Below are 14,210 nucleotides of genomic sequence, written 5' to 3'. Positions count from 1 at the left end.
TTTTGAATCTGTGTTCTGTGCCACTTGTATTAGTGTGATAGTAGGAAAGTCACTTAACTTCTGTGTGTCAAGTTCTTCCTCAGTGACTAGGACGGTAATAAGCTTATTCTAGAAAAATTTTATAAAGCTCACAGGAGTTCAAGGAACATCTTTCATGGACATCATTTGCTTTCACCTCCTCTTCAAGGTCAAGTGTTGCCCTCAGCTGACTTTGCTGACTTTGTCCCAGGTTCAGGCACACACCCCTGAAAATGGCTGGGTTCCTTCCTTAGCATCATGTCTCCTGCCTTCCCTGTGAGGCTCCTCTTGCCAGACGCTCCCAGTCTCTTTCCCCAGGTCCCCGGATTCTCAGGCTCCCAGGCTCCCTCTTTGCCCTTCCTCAAGCATCCCCCCCGGGAGTAGAAATCCACAGAGTATTTTCTGAACACAATCCCACATCATGTTTCAGGAGCAGGAAAAATGTCTATGCCTCTTGATCACGTGATTTCACTTTGCAGTATTTATCTCAAGGAGGGGGCAATAGAGATCCACACAAACATGATGTTTATGAGTACTGAGTAGAGTTTTATTTATAATAGTAAAAAATGAAACCAATTAAATGGACACAATAGAGAATTCCTAAAAATTGGTTATAATCTATCCACATGATGGAACACAAAGAAGCCATTTAAATCATGTTTTAGAAAATATTTACTCACGGGGAAAGAAAAGCTCACAATATGCTTAAAATGAAGATACAGATAACAATGCAGCATGTACAATTGCATTCTAAATTTATAAAATTTATAGCTCTTCAACTATGTATTTCCATTAGACACACTAGAAGAAGACATTGCAAAATGAACTCGAAGAAAAGCAAGAGACAAAAATTCCATTTCCCACTATTCTAACAAACCAGCTGTTGTCATGTCCCCACGTCCATTTCCAGGCCAGATTGATACCCACAGCCTTCCTAATTACTTGTTGCTGGTAGATTGTGGGTGATTTTAATTTTCTTCTCTGTATATTTCTATATTTTCCCACATGTTGTAAAATATCCTTGTATTTCTTTTATAAAGGATGCTACTGCAAATTTTAAAAATCCCCCCTTCTCTTCTACAACTCCAACACCCTCCACCACACATACCTCGCATATTTACCACCCTGATATCATTAGCATTGCCAGTGCCCTGGGTCCCACCAGCCCTTCCACACAAAAGCCGTTCCCTGCCTCTCATTCCCACATTTGTTGGTCACGTGTAATCTCTACCTGACCCTGAGAAACCCACAAGAGAGGCTCCCATCACCACTGCCCTGGTGAAACTGCAGGCCCGTGCCTCAGTCTCCCCATAGCCGAGCAGCCTTCATGGGTGAGCTAGCAGGTGACACGCCCCTGGCCCCTCCCTGAGTGACAGCTCAGTCTGTCACGTGTCAGACTGATCTTAGTTTTCTAAATTGTGCCTGGTCCACAGGTTCTACTGTCAGATTTTCACAATGATTCTGAAAAGACTTGAAGAAAAAGACACTCCCAGGATATCTGACACTTCTCAGATATGCTCCAGACTCTGGCTTCGCCCACACAAAATGGCACTCTGAGGCACAGACCCACCGACAGCCTGAATGAAAACCCCTCCCTTGAGCTCTTGTGGTTTAGTGCCCGGCCTTTCTCGGAACTATTTGGAACTATTCCTCACTTCTCTCCACTCTCCCTTTCTTACCAGAAGGCAGCTGCCTCTAAGCAATTGCCCCTCTTGTTGCCAAGGGCTACCCTCGAACAAAGATGTGTTTACCAGCAAAGCTGACTTGCCTTAATCATCTCGGCAAAACCTGTGCTACGGACCAATGAAAAATCATTCAATCAGATTAAGTTACAATAATAACAAAACCCAGCACTCTGTAGCATTTTACATTTCACAAGTTGTTTTCACATACACTATTCTTCCTCCAGGTCAAGAATTGGATTCGCGTTGATGAGGCTTCCAATTTGCGCGGCAGCGTCTGGTACCCAGCGTGTCTGTAATTCCCAGGATGTGAGCACACTTGACCAGCGCCACAGCGATTACACCCTCCAGATGGAGAACCAGTCATGAGAGAGGCAGGGAATGGGAAAAACCACCTCTTTGCTCGTATGCAGAGCGTTCTCATTGAGTTCACAGTGACAGAGGCTCAACAGCATGTCTTGCCCTCATAACACCATATGTGACTGGTTCTGTTTTGTTCATTTTACAAAGGAAGAAACGTGAGTCCACAAGGCTAGTACGTGTGAGCGTGCAGATGCCAAAGCCCATGTCCTTTCTGATGCCTTGTGATACACAGAAAAGACACAGACCACGTCCAGGAAGGTGGGTCCTAAAATCCAGCTTCTTTCCTCTCTGGCCCCCCTTCATCACTTTGGACCACCAGCTCCTTATTCCAGAACAGGGGACTTTGGACTAACTGGCCTTTTTTGAAGTCTATGAATCCAAAGGAGTCAGTGATGCTCTGATGCTGGATGAGCCTTTTCAAGGCTCAAGTTCGATGATAGCTTAATGACATGCTGTCAGAGCAAGCAGTAGCTTGTTGTTCTGTTAACTATGCTTTGAACCTAATTACCACGTCCACAGGTCTCTGAGTTAAAGAACCTCTGATCAAGCTGAGAGACACCAGGTGAATGTTGGTACAAATGGCCTTTGGTATTTAATCCCATGTGTCCACACCCAGGCTTTGAGATCTGCATCTGTGAGCTGTATGTTTTCACCACCGTCCCCCACACTTGTTTGATCCTTGCTGTTCCTCAAGGGCCCTGGTGAAGGTCAGGCTCCTTTCCAGGAACAATAACACCTTCTGTCCAGACGTGGCTCTGCCTTCAAGCAAAGGAAAACACCTGAGCCCTTAAAGGTTACAAGAACCATCTTATTAACAAAGGCTAAAAGAGTATTTGAAGGCTGTTACATGGTTTCCAGGAAAAGCCCAAATTCCATATCAAGTGCGTTCAGCTTCCCAAGCATTATGGCGAAGACAGTGGACTCTAGGCTGGGTTATAGTCTGTTGGTCAGGCAAAGCCTGCCAGATGTTACTTGGCTTTTATATTCCTCTATGTCGTTCCCTCGGCTTTTTAATCATTTAGAATCCCACGTACTACTCACATCATACCATCCGATGAATGTATACACTAACCTACTTCATCTTATTTTCTAAGCCAGAGCCATCCTCTAAAAAGCCAAGAAATGAACACAACATCTAGTTATATGTGTTTAAATTGTTGTTTTCACTTTATATAATTTTTTAATGTATGTCTCCAACAGCTAAAATTTTACTACCTGCATTGAAATTTGTGACATTATGACATTATGGCTTGACTGTATCTTTATCATGACAAGGAAGACTAAAAATAAATCAATTTTCACAGATGTATTGGTATATGAAGTACAAGTTATTGACGAGAGGCCTTGGGATATGTAAAGAGCAGGGTTTGGGGTTTTTTTTTAACACGTCAGCACAGAAGGGCCCCTTGTGTCTAAATAGAGAAAGCGCTCATTATAGCCAGGGAGAGAGACACTGCAGCACTACAGGCTGCCTCGCTGAGCTGAGAAAGCCACAGGTTACTAACTCTTCTGCTGCATCTATTTTCAGGGAAACAGTGTGACAGCCTGATGAGTCTCCTGCCTCTAAATCAGCTGACTTGCTAAGCAGCAAACTCTCACCAAATAGAACCGAAAGCATCTTTTCCCCATGGACGCAGTGTATGTGGCATAACGTGGGCCATGGTGGTACTGCAGGTGGTGAGAATGGTAAGCAACTGACTAGAGCTGGGAAACATTACGTTCATCATCTTGTAGAAAACAAACATCCATTTTTAATAAAGTTTAAAATTTCAGAAAACCTAGCCAGCTTTTAACTCTTGTCTGAAAAATGGAACGTGCATGCCTGCTCCAGTCACACCTCACTTCCATTCCTACACTGAAGAAAACTGGGCATGCCAGTCTTAAGGCCATTTAAGAAAACTTTGTACAGCTTTATTGAGATATAATTCACACACTATAACAAGTTGGAAAATATCCTAATATCCAACAGAAGGGACTAATTGGAAACAACCTAAATATCCAGTAAGACGGATTAGTTGGAAACAACCTAAAAGTCCACAGGGTGGGACTGCTTATAAAACTTTCGATAATTTTCAAAAGAATAGGTGTGGTTTGGTCATTTTTTCAAAATGTATTCAAAGTGATCTGGAAGGCTATCTATGAAGTTAATAAGGTGCATAGGCCATGGGTGGTCTGTATACTAAGTCAATGAAATAAGCTTATGCAGTGAAAGAAACAAGAAAATAGAGAGAAAAATTGGACTTTTTAAAAGCTTGATTAGATTTGATTTCTCAATTTCTAATTTATATGCATTCAGCTTTTCCTGTCTTATTTGTTCAGCATTGTTTTCAATAACTTCTCCATCTTGTAAGTTGGTTAAAAGTGAGTGCTTCTAATTTCCAGCTCATACGTTTATAGCTTTTCTACACACCTTATGTATCATGCTATAACCCCTGCCACAGGAACGCGTATTTGTCTGCCATGAGATGTAGTGCTGGTCTAGAAATGAACATTTTGATGATGACCATCATCATTAAAACTAAGTAAAATAATTAGATAATGAGGCCATATGTAATAAAATGTTGAGTTCTACAGCTTAGGTTTTAAGAGCGTGATGATGTGGTGTTTCATGAAACCAGACCGACAGCTCTGCGTGTGCTCAGGTTGTTTATCCACACCAGGGTCTCCCAAACGCTAGTTCAAAATACACCCATTAATAACAGGCAGCCACAATGATAATAGTACTAACACTACCCATAATGGTGTTGCTTTCCATGGTATACTTGTCTTGTTGTTCACCAGCCCTTACAAAAACTATATGCAGCAAATGCCATTTTATGTTTATTTCCACTTTCTAGATGAAGAAGCTGGAGCTCAGAAAAGGTAAGCTATATTCTCGAGGTCACAAAGGTCCTTAGTGGCTTTGGTGAATTTTCTAGTCAGTGACCTACCCATGGGAGTACACACGTCTCAGTGGTTATCTGTCTTTAAGATAAAAAAAAAAAGAGAGAGAGAGAGAGAGACATTACCGGAGCTCTGCCCCGGTCTCTGGGGGATTTCCAGTAAGGAGGAAGATGTGGCCAGAAATCGCTGGCTGACGTCCGCCCGCCCAGGTTCAAGGAATTTGCAGGGCCTAAGGGTCATGCTGGTCAGATTGTTTTTGAGGGAAATAAGTTACTGCTCAACTTGCCAGAAGTGACTTCCAATACTTACATCTTACATTAATATGACACAGCAAAACTGGAATTTATAATGATTCAAATGTATACTACGTGCACCTTTATTTCCAAAACTGCTCTCATCTTGCTCCAACCTTCTCTGGCTCCATTTCTCCTGCCGGCCACTGGAGGAGAGTGGAGTTGGGGTGACCTTGCGGAGGAACACTGATTCTGCCCAATAAAGGCAATAGCATCTCTTCCCATTGCAAATCGTCTCTTAAGTTAAATAACCAGTGTATTTCAGATTAGACTCTTCATCATGGGGGTTTCTTTCCACTCAAGAAGACTGACCAATCAATTTCTTTTTCCTCTTAGTTCAAGGGAAAGTTCAGGACAAGGTGGGGAAGACCCTGGGATCCACACGCCCCGGTCCTTCCTGGCCTCAGCCCTGTGGATCATCCTTGCGGGTCTCCTGTTGGTCCCCACCGGCAAGGCTGTGGACCTCCAGTCACACCTCCATCCCCAAGACCCCTCACTCTGCCACCTCCTGTCCACGGCTCCAGGCTCCTTCTAGCCTCTCAGTCCTCACCACTTCCACATTCCTCCCCGCTCCACATTCTTCTCTACTTCCACGCAGTCTGAAAACACTTGTGACTCTCTGGTGTGCCACGGTACAGACCACAGAGAATAGGGGCACCACTAGGCCCTCCCTGACCTCACCTGTGAACTGAGCCCAGACAGTGGCGCCATGTTGAACAGGTGCCATAGGAAGCTCAGGGCTTCCCTCCACCACTTCCAGTCTGCCCAGCCTGGACACTGTCTGACAGCCCCAACCCTGTTTAGATGTTTAACCCTGAGGACGTGGAGAACCAAGAAAGTCTTACCTGGCCCTCATCTTTCTCAGTCCCTTTCTTCCTCTAGCACCAGAAGTACTTTCTACTTACTTTCCCTTTTGGAAGCAATTCTCCTTATGTCATGGCTTCCTTCTTACCAATCCCGTGAGCTTCTCATGTACAGGTAAATATCTTTCCCTTACTTATCACAAAAAGCCTCATGATCTAGCCCTAATGGTAGAAGGACTGCAGAAAAAAAAATTTTTAATTACCAAAAGTCAAGTAATACATTAGAAATTATTTCAAAAATCTTAGTTTCTTTACAAAGCAGGGATTAAGTGTGATGATCTGTCTCCAGGATTTGGAAGCCTGACTCTACCACTCACTGTGTGACCTTGGGCAAGTCACTTAATGATTCCTTGGGCAAGTCACTTTAGTTTCCTCATATGTAAAACATAGAGATAATACTAAATTTGTTCTGAGGAACAAATAACTGTGAAAAAGCAGGTGTAACACTCAATAGAGACACTGGCACAAAATAAAGTGCCTTGCTAACATTCGAAATTAATAGTGTTTCTTTGTCCCCTAGCTAGTAGAGTAGTCATTAAGTCAGGTTATTGAATTTCATATACAGAAAAGGAACACTAAACAAACAAAAGATATGGATTATTTCCTTTTCCTACAACACCCATAAAATTCCACCTTCAGTGTTTTAGATTCCCATACAGAATGCCACTGCTGAGATGCCTGGCTACCCCTGGGTGCACAGTTCCACTGGGTAGAATTCATTAGGACCTTAGAATGCGGGCCCTGGCTTTCTAAAAAAGGGCACAGTTCAAATCAGCCTGACAAAATCTTAGGTTAAAATGTTCTGTCACACACGTACATATGAAACCAACCAGAAGATATATCTACAAAGGTATTTGCACATCTTAAATGATCTATTTAACACTATCTGTTTTATTAGCATTGAAATATATACATATTTATATATATATATATATATAAAAGATTTTATTTATTTATTTTCAGAGAGGGAAGGGAGGGAGAGAGAGAGAGAGAGAGAAATATCAATATGCGGTTGCTGGGGGCCGTGGCCTGCAACCCAGGCATGTGCCCTGACTGGGAATCGAACCTGCGACATTTTTGTTCGCAACCCGTGCTCAATCTACTGAGCTACGCCAGCCAGGGTGAAAAATATATTTTTAATACTTCAATAAGTGCTATTATCAGTACATAGTTTTCTATATGCAATGGTCAAGTGTTCAGTAACATCTGATCACTGTGACTCAATTGTCAAAGTCACTTCTGAATGGTTTGGAAGCACTCTGAAACCTGCTGAAATTATTTATCTAGTTGTTCACATGCAGCGCAGTGAAACGAGCTAATAAATTTACTTGGCTCTCGGGCATGCTCTCTGCGCTAAAGCTTGTCGAATAACAAAATGTTATCACACAACTGCCTTGAGCCAATAATTCCTTAGAAATTACCATTATGGAGATTCAGGGTATAAAATTTTTTTTTATTTAATTTAGTGACATACATATAATAAATCAAATGGGAATACAATATTCCTGTCACTTGTTCACTCACTCAGACTACGGTTGAGAGAGATCATCAAAATAAGCCAGATTTGCAATTTCATTAACTCATGCCAGAGTGCACAATTTTTCCTCTCAGAACTCGGCGGTCTAAATAATAAATGTGTGTTTAATATTTATCTAAATATATTTATCTAAATAATATTTCTAACATGTCTGGAACATAGTTACTCTTATAAATATAAATCACTACCAGCACCCCAGACATTATTGGAGTCTTATTTATAGTATTAATTTTCACCATCTCTGAAGAAAGCGTTGGCGGAGCAAACCTCAGCCTAACGCCTGTGGAATTAAGGATGGAATCTTAATGGAATTAAGCCTGAACTCAGGAGACTTTATAGCCTTTAGAACCAGAGGCAGAGCCAGTCCGTGAAGGATATCTGTCTTCAGAATTGACATTGCCTACTCTTTGGGTTTTGCTGAGTCCACACGGGAGGAAATGTAAACAATATTCTGCCTAGTAAATGGTGGGGGAGGGGGTTCTTTCAAAGGAGAGAGCTTGATAAAGACTTGACTGCCTCTCCCGAGTCCTAGTGCCTCCCTCCCCCCCCACACCCCCCCCCACACACTAGGATATGTGGAAACTCCCACTGCAGCAAATACACACAAGGAAGAATCTGACCGATACTACTTCTGATATGTTATTCTTACTTTGTTAAATTTCTATTTTATTTCCAAACTCAGGAGGAATTCTGAGGCTCTTCTCCCCAGTTGTGTTTGGTAATCAATTCATTCCATTTGCTTTGGTGTGGGAAAAGAGTAGCTAATGCTACTCTCTTTAAAAATTATGAAGTTTCGCCCTGGCTGGCATAGCTCAGTGGATTGAGTGCAGGCTGCAAACCAAAGTGTTGCAGGTTCGATTCCCAGTCAGGGCACATGCCTGAGTTGCAGGCCACGGCCCCCAGCAACTGCACATTGATGTTTCTCTCTCTCTCTCTTTCTCCCTCCCTTCCCTCTCTAAAAATAAATAAATAAAATCTTAAAAAAAACCACATTACACAAAGAAAAAGGGGGACAATCCAACAAAAGGATATAACCCTAGTAAACATTAAAAAAATATGAAGTTTCTTCTGCCTTATGTCTCTTCCTCATCCCTTTCCCCAAATTTTAACTTTTCCAAATAAAATTCAATTATTTTTCATCATAGATGCAAACATTTGAGCACCCAATATACATGCCTTGCACTGACATGAAAAATAGCAAAGAAAGGACAAAGAAGGGAGAAAAAAACAGGTGAGAAAAATAAAGTCACGTAATTTTTTCAAAGAAATCAGTTGGACATAAGCAGTGTTTTATGAGTCATTTCCTATTCACTCCTCCTCAACAGTCCTCTTCCTCCCCACCCCAGCTACCTCTCCTGATTGCAACTGCAGATTAAAAAGTTTTAAGCTTTCTTTCATTGTGTGTGTGTGTGTGTGTGTGTGTGTGTGTGAGAGAGAGAGAGAGAGAGAGAGAAAGAGAACTTAAAAAACCCAGGTAAATCGGTGTAGATAATCTTTGTATCCAGGAAAGTAAGAAATTCTTCAGGTTAAGTGGATCAGGTAAAATAGGAATATTAATTTATTTTAGTAAGTAGTATATCAACTTTTTCTCTGCCTACCATACCCAGTGAAAAAAAAAGAAGAAACCATCATTAAAAAGAGTTGACTGTTTTTAAAAAGTGTCATATAGTTTATCATAATAAATACTTTGCTCTCTGACTTATCCTAAGAGATGAAATAGAAAATAAAAATTAATGTAAAACAAGTCACTGATAATTATGTGATTAGTATGTATTCTTGAAGTCAGTGAATGTTTTTTACTGTAATTTTGATTTGGTCATTTATCTCCCAGAATATAAATATTAGAAGAAAGTTATGATAAATTTTCTCCCTTTTCTCTTTTAAAGACACATAATCATAAGTATAGGTCTCAGGCAGAAACACACGAATTTTAACAAACATTTTTCTGAGCTGACAGGAGAAAGATGTGAAAACTTTGAAATGGTCCAATAAGATCATGGGTCCAAGGCATCACTCTGGGTTATGTCTGCCTTTCATTGCCTTCGAACTACCCTGCAGCTCTCTAAGTGTGGATGGCCACAGGCAATGAGCGCTGGGCAGATGAGCTTTGTCAGTGTGAATTGATGGCCTTCTCTCCCAAGAAGCCAGTTTGCAGTCAGTGGGCAAATTCTTCTTAACATTCCTCGTTGTCTATATGGGTGTCTCTACTTTGAATTCTCTAACGTGTTCCCCATTAATTAATGAAGCAAATAAAGTAGGAATTTTTCACTTTATATTTGTGTGAGAATCATGATTTTTAGCTTTTTATCAAAATCATCTTTTAAACAGATTCAAGATGCCTACACCAGCCCCTTACCAAAAGGAAATGTGGAATTTCCCTTCCACATTTCCTAATATCCCTTCCTAAAAAAGGAATATTAATTCTAAAATCACGCCTCAGAGAACATCTCCGGTGGCAAATGACACATTCCACCACCCCGCCATTTTTTGGTTTTAATAATTTAATTAAAAATCATTAACCCACCAAGGGTAAATAACATATGTGTAAAAAGCGAGGAGTGACAATTTCTCCCCAAATTCTTAGGTACCACTTTCCAGCAGTAACCAGTGTTGCTAGTTTACCACTCCCATTTGTGTGTAGATAAAATAAGGATGAGAATAAAGACTGTGTATGTAGATCTAGACTCTAGGGAAAAGGACTCACAGGACGGTAACAGGGAGGGGCAGGGGATAACTTGGCCTTGGTGTTCAGAGGGAGTCTGGTCACCGCTGGATACAAAGTTGGGAAACAGGAACTCAGGGCACCTCTGTGGCCTCTCTCAGGGACACGTGCAGACACCGGCCCGCGGAGCAGCTGCACCTGCCTCTGCAATCGCTGGGGGCTGCCCCCCATCCACTCACCCTCCCTGCGGCTCCACTTCTGGGGGCCCCGTAGTGCTTGATGTTCCCCCTTTTGGTTCTGTAACTTAATTCTCATTTGTTTTACAGCCTACAGAACCCAGTTAGAGACCCTCTGTCTTAGTGGTCAGGCTGGGCACACTTCCAGAGTAGGACTTCATGTTTTTCCTTCCAGAAAAGGGGGTGCATTAATGTACATAAAACCAGGTGAGGAAGCAGCCCTGCCAGCGTCTAGGCTATGCTGTTGCCAGCTGAACAGAAACCACACTTACAGAACAGAAACAACGTCTAAACCAGGCTGCTCCACGACTGGATTTGGAATCAGACCGACAGAAGGCCACTCTGCGACCACAAAAATGGTGAAACATCCCCCCCTTCTGTCTAATAGGAGAGACTGCTGCTCCTTAACCAGGAGCACACCCATCCTGTGCTGGTCCTCCTGACTGACACACAGCCCCAAAACTGATGCTGTGTCCGGAAACATCTGATCCACAATCGGCCTCCACAACCCTAGGCCCACCCTGAATCACCCAGCACACACCCACATCCTACAAGAAGCTTCTCTCAGCTCCTCATGCTTCCTTTGGAGTGCTCGCAGTCTTGCTACAGCAAAAAAAAGAACCCTAATGTCTTGTCCCGACAGTAAGTGTGATCCTGATGGCTTTTGTTGGTGGGCTTTAACAGAGAATATAATTTTTACTTCCAGGACATATTTAATTTCATTCTGATCTTCTAGGAACCCTTAAAAAATACTTCTCTCTGTATGCTTTATATTCTTCCATTTCAAATAAAGAGCCTTCTTGCAATGCATTTTCCCCACTTTAATCTAGCATCAAACATGTAAAGCAAGTAAAATAAGTATTTTTGTCTCCAGCACCCGCTGAGGTTGAGACGTGCGCTAGTTCATCCAGGGAGCTGTGAATAATGCTGTGCAGAGCTCTGACTTCGCCACCTCAGAAAAAATCAACACAGGGAGAGAAAAGAGCCAAAACTGCATTTACCAAAAAGTACATGGAGGTGCAGGAGCCCCTAGAGGGGCCCTCTGTTGACTGGCTGTGGGCTCAGGAACAGTAGACGCTGACACCTGAGCCGTGGGCGACCCCGCACCAAGGGGAAGGCTCGCCAAGTAAGCTGCTCCTGTTTCCGTAGGTTGACGCACACACACACACACACCACGCCATTAGGGACGGCCAGACTGCGAGACAATGGAGCTGGAGGCAGAACTAGGTCTGTATCCAAGTCCCAGTTTTGCTGTGGATTTCTGTGTTGACTGTATCTCCAAGGGTGGGGAGTGATGAGGAGTTCCCCAGCCCCTGACTCCAACACTCCATCAGCCCTTTCTTGAGTTGTCACTCATCTTGAGTCCCCTTTTTCCCAACCCTTCACCCACCATGTCCCACCTTCCAATTTCACTAATGGAGCTGAAGCTCACCAGCGCTGCCTTCAGGCTTCAGAATAAATAGCACAACCACCCCAGGAGGTGATCAAAGAACCTGCAGCTACACGGGTGGTGGGGGAGTGTCCTGTGTGTGTGGCACCTGCCACTTTGGGAGATGCAAAGTCAGCTGGTCACCACGACTTCCTCCAAAGTGTTGTCAAGCTCGCCACTAAAGAATAAGCCTTGAGGTTCCAACTTCAGATACCAGCTGTGTCTGGAACCATCTCTTCCCGCAGATGATCGAAGTAGTGGCATGGGGCTGGGGTCCACCTCCCGAGGCAGTGTCCTTTGGGGAGGTCCCAGCCGGTCTTACGCTGCTCACCATTGGAGACAATTTTGATCATCAGAGATGTTTTAATAGCAGTTCATATAAGAAGAAAGAAGTATCAACCCTTGATCTCGGGTTCCATGTCTCCTATGCAAAGGTGACCACTTAAATTCCAGCAAATTTTGAACACCTCATTCCAAGGGATATGGATTAGAACCTGCCTCATTAGCTGCAAAGCTCTTGCTTTTTCCACTGAACCTGCTGGCATAAGACCAATGAGGATTTTCAGTAACCGCTTCAGAAGTGGCCCCTGCTAGAGATCCCGGACCCAGCATTGACCTGCATGGACCTAGTACTGTCAAATGACACGTTCAAGTTCTACTGCCAGGACCTGCACCTCAGAAAGCATGAAGTCATGTAAATGTAAGGTTTTCAATTATTTTAATAGAAAATATAGCAGAAGAAATCGCGTTTCGGTGTATATATATTGAACAGAATCTTTTCAAACAGATTTCTATTTAGATAAGTATTTGCAAACACAAGAAATAACATGTTCTATGAGCATTCACCATGCGAATCAAACACTCGCACAACTTTCAGCTGGATGTCTTGATGGAGCCCTGATCGTGACAGTTGTGTGTGTGTGTGTGTGTGTGTGTGTGTGTGTGTGTGTTTGAGCCTAATTCAAAACTAGAGCGTAATTCACCTCCCCAAAGAGGGTTGTTAGTATATAAAAAGCTTTCTGGACATCAAGTATAGAAGCACTTTTTGAGAAAAACCCATTTTCACTTCCAGAATTGGTGTAATGAGGTATAAGTTAATTCATGCTATTTGATTTCTTCTCAGAGGTATGTTCTCCGCTAAGCTGACACAGAGGCTGTGTCTCATCTTCCTCACAAGACTCTCAGCTCCTGAGGATCCACCCAGGACTCTCTACCCCCTTGTCTTCCTCTTGGGAGGCCACAGGAGGTGCTGACACTTAAAGAGCATCTCCTATGTCCTAAGCATGTATCGTACCTCACCTAATTTTTTTTAACATTTCTATAATTTTAGGTAAACTGGAGCACAGAAATTTAAGACACTTCCCCAAGATCACAAGGCTAAATAACAGCAAAGTTGCTGCTTGAGCTGTCGTCATGTGAATCTCAGGTACACCCACATACGACACTGCAGCGTAACACACTGCCACACGCTATGCTGTCCGAAACCACAGCACACGGTGACAGGCCTCACTCCAGCACAGCGTGAAAAGCAGGTGACATTTACTAAAACCTGACAGTCCAGATTACTGCTGAGGGAGAAGTTATGTCCGTGAGAAGGCACCGATATTTCTTCCGTCTTCCAGAACCTCAACTCCCTATTCGACAATTTGAAAAGCCATGTAGCGAATGCAGAGCAGTCCAAAAAACGCAATACACATCTCACCACCAAAGGAAGAGAACAGCCTAACAATTACCTGGTGAGAGTTAGAGCCACACACCTACCACATGTGTTCAGCAAGTTCCTGCTGAATGCATGAATGACTCAAAACTAAGCTACAACTTTTGCTCTGTTAAGCATACATTATTGAAAAAAACTGAGGAATAAGAAATACTTACAGACTCACTTTTATTTTTAGTCCCCCAAATCCCAGCCCGGTGCGAAGGCCCTCGGTCTGAGGAGGGAAGCCCAGGAGGCTCCAGCAGAGGCCGCTGTGCAGCCAGCCGCTCTGGCAGAGCTCGCCAGCTGTCTTCAGCCCCCGGGGACTTAGGCTGCAGTGTTCGGATACAGTTCAGCTGATTTTCTGATCTTTAAAGACTGGACTAGTAACAAGTATTTGGAAATCTAAATGGTGAGGGAAAGTGAAAATCCAATAAATCCAGCCTGTCGGCGAGCCTTCCCTCCCACCCCTTCCCGAGCGAGCACCCTCTCTAAATATCACAGTTGCTGCAAAACTTCAACGAGGCAAAGGCCAGGAGGGCCTCCCC

This window comes from Phyllostomus hastatus, unplaced genomic scaffold, assembly GCF_019186645.2.
Source record: "Phyllostomus hastatus isolate PE091 unplaced genomic scaffold, TTU_PhHast_1.1 phas_contig_86, whole genome shotgun sequence".
Classification (NCBI taxonomy): Eukaryota; Metazoa; Chordata; class Mammalia; order Chiroptera; family Phyllostomidae; genus Phyllostomus; species Phyllostomus hastatus.
This window is presented reverse-complemented; position numbering follows the sequence as displayed.